Here is a 6,125-nt window from a genome sequence, read left to right on the forward strand (position 1 = left end):
TCAGTGTACTTCGTTCAGTTACATGTTGCTGGAACACTGTGGGATGGAGAGTGGGAGCTTAGCAAGTGGGATGCTGTGCTGATTGAGATGAAAATACCTTGCAATGCCATGTGTGCCTACAGTGCCAGCACTAGTGAGGTTGGAAGAGATTTTTATAATATTTACCACTACATACCACCTCCAAGTCCAAAGAACTTTTTAAATCAACAAACAGCATGGCACAAAGCATCCAAGAAATCTGGGACATTATGAGAGACCAAATCTAAGAATAATGAGAATTGAGTAAAGAAAAACCCAGATTAAAGGCACAAACATTTTCGACAAAATCAAAAAAAAAGGAAAAATTTTCTAAAGGAGATCTACCAAGGTGCAGAAAACCCACAGAACCCTAAATAGATTGGACCAGAAAGGAAATTTCCTTCAGCACATAATAATCAAAATAATGTAGCTATTAAAAAAGATGCAAAGATAAAAAGGATCATGTAGCATATAAAGGCAGACCTAGCACTCAACATCAATGGCAACTCCCTAAAAAGCTAGAAGGGGCCTGGGCGGATGTGCTGTAGACTCTAGAGACCACAGATACAATCCATAATAATATACTCAAGCAAAGCTTCAATCACAATAATTGGAGAAATAAGGCATTCCATAATAAGCAAAATTTAAGCAATATCTATCTAAAATTGGAGGCCCTATAAGATATGTTGAAAAAAATATTTAGGGGATTTGGAAGTTTAGCTCATGGTAGTGAAACACCCTAGCACCATAAGGCCCTGGGTTTGATTCCCAGCTCCAGAAAAAAAAAAAAAAAAGAATGAAAAAATATTCCATGCTAAAAGTTAACCACCCAAGAACACCAAAGGGTAAATAATTGCAGACCAGCAAATCAAAAAAGGATAACACATACCACAACAAAATAACATGAATCAACAAACCTGCTATTATCCAAAACATAAAGAACTCCAAAAATTAGACAAGAAAACAAATAATCCAACTTTAAAATACAGTACAGATTTGAACAGAGGAAATTATCAAAAGAGGAAACTCAAACGGCTGAGAAATATTCAAAAGACATATTAAAGCATCCTTAGTCACCTGGGAAATACCAAATCAAGACTACTTTGAGATTTCATCTCATATCCATCAGAATATTTTGAGATCAATTTTAAAAATGGCAGCTCATGCTGGTGAGGATGTAGAATACAAGGAACACTAATCCAGCGTTAGTGAAATGGGAAACTTATACAGTCACTGTGGAAATTAGTGAGGAAGCAGTTCCTCAATCCACCTCAAGATCCAGCTATACCACTCTTGGGCATATACCCAAGGGATCTTTCATCTTATCACATGGATACTTGCTTGACTTTGTCCATGACTGTTCTATTTACAATAGCCAGAATTAGGAAACAAGCTAGATGTCCTTCAACTGATACATAAAGTATAATACATTTATGCAATGGAATATTACTCAACCATTAAAAAGTGTGAAATCTTTAAATTCATAGACAAATGGATAGAACTAGAAAAGGCCATCTTCAGTGAGGTAACCCAGACTCAGAAAGATGAATATGGTGTGTATTCACTTATATGTAGGTATTAGCTCTTAAGTAGATGATATCCAAGCTACAATCCATAAAACCATGGAGGTTTGGTAAAACTAAGGACTGGGAGGCTCAGATAAATCTCTCTAGAAAAGTGAAAAATAATTGGAATCATGAAAGGATTGGGGGGGCACTGGAATGAAAGAATCAACTGAGAAGGAAGAGGAAAGACAAAGGAATATGGGGTAAGAGAGCTAAAATTTGGGACATGAAAAAGTAGTAGGAAACATAATGTAATAGGGCTTTGTAAAATATATACATTTGGCGGAAAGAAGTCTAAAATCACCAAAAGACAGGGAGAGAACAACTCTTGTCATCAAATGAAGTTTCCAGTACTAAGATTGTGTTACGTTTAATTGAGTTGTTGCCCAAAGGGGACCTATGGGAAACCCTGAACAACCCACTCTGTTCCCAGAACTATGGGTTGCTCTCCATAGACTGACAGCAAGCCCCCATTGCTAAAAATAATACCTACACAGCTCATGAAGATACGGAGAAGTTGAGCTGCTTCCTATGTAGAACATTCACCCCTAGGTGCTAGCGTCTTTGCTATTAGAAGATACTCTGCATGTTGCCAAAGGAGAAACGTAAACACCAACTCGGGCAAAAGCCCTTTGATCTACATTGGTGCCCTACCTGCAAGATATGCTAACCCAATGGTGGCACAAAGCTTGTAGGAATAAAATGCTGTCCTGCCTACAAGATATGCTAGCCCAATGGTGGCACAAAGCTTGTGGGAGTAACCAACGAACATCTGGTTTGACTTAGAGTCCACTCCAAGACATGAAACCCATGCCTAACACTGCTTAGGTGTCAAGAGCATGACACTAGACAGCCTTGAGTAAAGCCAAATATTGTCTTCTTTAAAATCCATAGAATGACACCTAGTGACATTCTGCTATACTCCTAAGTCAGTACCTTGCTAAGCCATCAACAGAGATGCTTACCTGTGGAGCAGATGAGAGCAAATATAGAAACCCACAGCTGGATAATATGCTGAGGGTGAAAGACATTGGAATACTCAGCCCTGAACAGGATGTCTCCATCAGATCTCTCCCCTCAGGTCTCGGGGAATCCTGTGGAAAAGGAGGCAGAGAGAGTTTATAAGAGCCGTAGGAAATGGAGTACACCAAGAAAATGCGTCCCTCTAAATCAACAGGATTAGTGCACACATGAACTCAGAGACTGTAGCAGCATCCACAGGACATATGTGGTCTGCTCTAGATGGGATCTTAGCGTTGAAAGTAGAGGTGGGCACATGCCCTCCATCCCTAACCCCAAAACTATCTCCAATTGATAACAATTGGAAAGTGAACAGGTGGCTTTAGTTTGCTGTTCAATTCCAGCAACCAAGGAACCATCAGATATGCCCTCTTCTGAATTGTGTCTAAGCAGCGGCAGTGTACTTATATACATTAAATAAATCTTTAAAATATATTAAAAAAACAAAAAAAACAAAAAAAACAATTGGAAAGTGAACATTTAGTTTGCTGTAAGGGAAACAGATACCCTTAAGCAGCGGCTGCAAGCCCAGCAGTAGATGACCAACAGAAAAGGAGATTAAGAGCATCTTTGGAAGTTATTGTCATCTCAGTGTTGTGTCAGGGCTTCTCCTGTTTGTTTACTTTTAATTCTATCTTATTTTTAATTTTTTACTTTATCTTCCGTATACATACACATATTCTCTCTCTTTTGATCCTACAAGTCCTTGCATATATTACCACTTTAGTATTTTGTAGAATTCATGATTTTTGCAAGCGAAGTGTGTCTGAGTTTATACCTTTCTCTTGTGCCTTTTGGAAGGGGGTTCTTTTCGTTCTACTTTTTTTCCTATTCCAATCTGTTAGTTTTTACTTTGTCCTATTATATTATAACCTTAGAAGCCAATTTGTTTTTTAATGTGAAAGTTGGGGGGAGCGGGAGGATTAGAGAAAGAATAAACTATAATCAGAATATACTATGTGAGAAATTTCTATTTTTTTTACATTGTGTTTGAATTACATTTTCTTTTCAAATTTGGGTATTTTTCTTTTGTTAAATTTTATTTAATCTTTTTTTTTTACTCCAGATTTTAAAATCCCCCTCGCCATCCACCCTCAGACTGTTCCACATCCCATATCTCCTCCCCCCACCCCATCTCCACAAGGCTGTTCCCATCCTCCCATTCCCCATCACACCTGACCTCCCCACTCCCTGGGGCCTCCAGTCTCTTGAGGGTTAGATACATCTTCTCTGAGTGAACCCAGACCCTGCAGTCCTCTGTTGTATATGTATTGGGGGCTTCATATCAGTTAGTGTGCACTGCCTGGTTGGTAGTCCAGTGTCTGAGAGATCTCAGGGGTCCAGGTTAGTTGAGACTGCTGGTCTTCCTATGGGGTCCACCCTCCTCCTCAGCTTCTTCCAGCTTTTCCATAATTCAACCACTGTGGTCACCAGATCCTGTCCATTGGTTTGGTATAAATATCTGCATCTGACTCTTTCAGCATCTGGTCTTCCAGGGGGCAGTCATAATAGGTCCCTTCTTGTGAGTGCTCCAAAGCCTCAGTAATAGTGTCAGGCCTTGGGGCCTCCCCTTGAGCTGAATCCCACTTCGGGCCTGTCACTGGCCCTCCTTCCCCTCAGACTCTTCTCCATTTTTGTTCCTGCAGTTCTTTTAGACAGGAACAATTCTGGGTCAGAATTTTTGAGTGTGGGATGGCAACCCCATCTTTCCACTTGATATTCTGTATTTCACCTGGAGGAGGACTCTATGACTGCCCTTTCCCACTGTAGGTCATTTCATCTAATAACTCTCCCTTTGGGTCCTGAGGGTCTCCCACTTCCCTGGTCTCTGGTACATTCTGGAGTCCCCCCACCCCACTTCCTACCTCCAGAAGTTGCCTGTTTCCATTCTTTCTGCTGGCCTTCAGGGCTTCAGTCCTTTTCCCCTACCCAATACCTGATCATGTGTTCCTCTTCCCCTCCCTGTCCCCTTTCCCACCCAGGACACTCCCTCCCTCCTATGATTGCATTCTTTTTGTTTGTTTGTTTGTTTGTTTGTTGTTATTTTTTTTCCCGGAGCTGGGGACCGAACCCAGGGCCTTGCACTTGCTAGGCAAACACTCTACCACTGAGCTAAATCCCCAACCCCCTTATGATTGCATTCTTCTCCCTCTCAAGTAGGATTGAAGCATTTTCATTTGGGTCCTTCAGCTTGTTAACCTTTTTGATTTCTGTAGACTGTATCCTTGGTATTCTGTACTATTTTTGGCTAATATCCACCGATTAGTGAGTACATACCATGCATGTCCTTTTGGGTCTGAGTTACCTCACTCAGGGTGATAAAATAATAAAATCTAAAAATGATAAAAATATGCTAATAATGAAGTTACTCTGCATATATTCATCCATGTGTTATCTAGCTTACGCACATGTCTGTTTCCTCAGAAAGCGCACACGGGTGAGGTGGAGACTAGGTGGAAGAGTGCTTACCTCACATGCATAAGGTCCTAGGTTCCAGCACTGTCAGGAAGATGGATGGGGAAGAAAATTCTATACATATGTTCCAAAGGCCTGAATTATCTACCAGTCTAGATACAGTGGCATATAAGTTGGGGGTGGGGTGAGAAGTAAATGACACACCGTATATGACATGTGCTTCTTCAAGTTAGGATGTCTGGGTAATGAGAGGTTAGAGGCTTGCCCATCAGTTTAACAAACAAGAGCAATTGTCTGGCCTGTGCCTTACTAGTTGTCTCTCTTGGTGTGTAGAACATCTAAAGCAAACAGGGCAGAGTACTGTGCCCATCACTTCCAAAGGCATCTATGGCAGAAAACAAAGGAAAGAACAAATTTTGCTGTGGTTGCCCAAAGACGTTTATTACAGACTTTTCTGAGAGGTGTTACAGGTGTGGCTGCCATGTCACATTTGCCTCAGTAGGTGACAGAGAGGAGAAAGGTTATGTCTACACTGTATTCTAACTTATGGACATTTGAATGATTAGTAGCTTGATGCTCCCTGAAAACAAAATGAACCTTAGATGACAGGTTAGTACCAGGCAGGTCCAGACAAGGAGCTAGACTAAGAAAGTCTTGAGACAGAGACAAGATGAACCTGTCTCTGGCTGTGTAGCCCAGGAGAAGTATGCTGGACACATTTGACCTTAACACGGTGCCAGGCACGCAGGCGATGGTGAGGAGCTAGCCCAAGAGGACCACACAGTCTAGTGCCATGGTACCTATACAAGAAGCTAGCCTGAGATGATGACCAGTCTGGTGCTGCTCAGGCCTGAATGACTGGTATGGCAGACCGTACCAGAGATAATCCTTGCCTGCCTGATTCTATAATGTATGGGCGAGCATTGCACATCTGAGACCATTCCTGAGATGATTCCAGACCCTCAGAGGCTGCAAGTGCCACTAGGAGGAGGAAGTAAGTGGTGGAGAAATGGAAAAGAAAGAGAAACAGAAGGATGTGGGCAAATGAAAAGGGGCAAAACTAGAGAGTCAAGGGTAGTGAGAAACAGCCTGATGTGAGTAGCCAAT

At 41.4% G+C, this 6,125-nt stretch overlaps 1 non-coding gene across 1 annotated transcript; it reads left to right on the forward strand.

Annotated features, from left to right (window-relative positions):
* Positions 1-5,466: 5,466 nt before the first annotated feature.
* Positions 5,467-5,596, forward strand: LOC116887731. Its single transcript, XR_004386244.1, has one exon. It is a non-coding gene; the product is annotated as a small nucleolar RNA SNORA17 (small nucleolar RNA).
* Positions 5,597-6,125: the final 529 nt, after the last annotated feature.

The sequence above is a fragment of the Rattus rattus genome, chromosome 18, assembly GCF_011064425.1.
Source record: "Rattus rattus isolate New Zealand chromosome 18, Rrattus_CSIRO_v1, whole genome shotgun sequence".
In the NCBI taxonomy this organism is placed as follows: domain Eukaryota; kingdom Metazoa; phylum Chordata; class Mammalia; order Rodentia; family Muridae; genus Rattus; species Rattus rattus.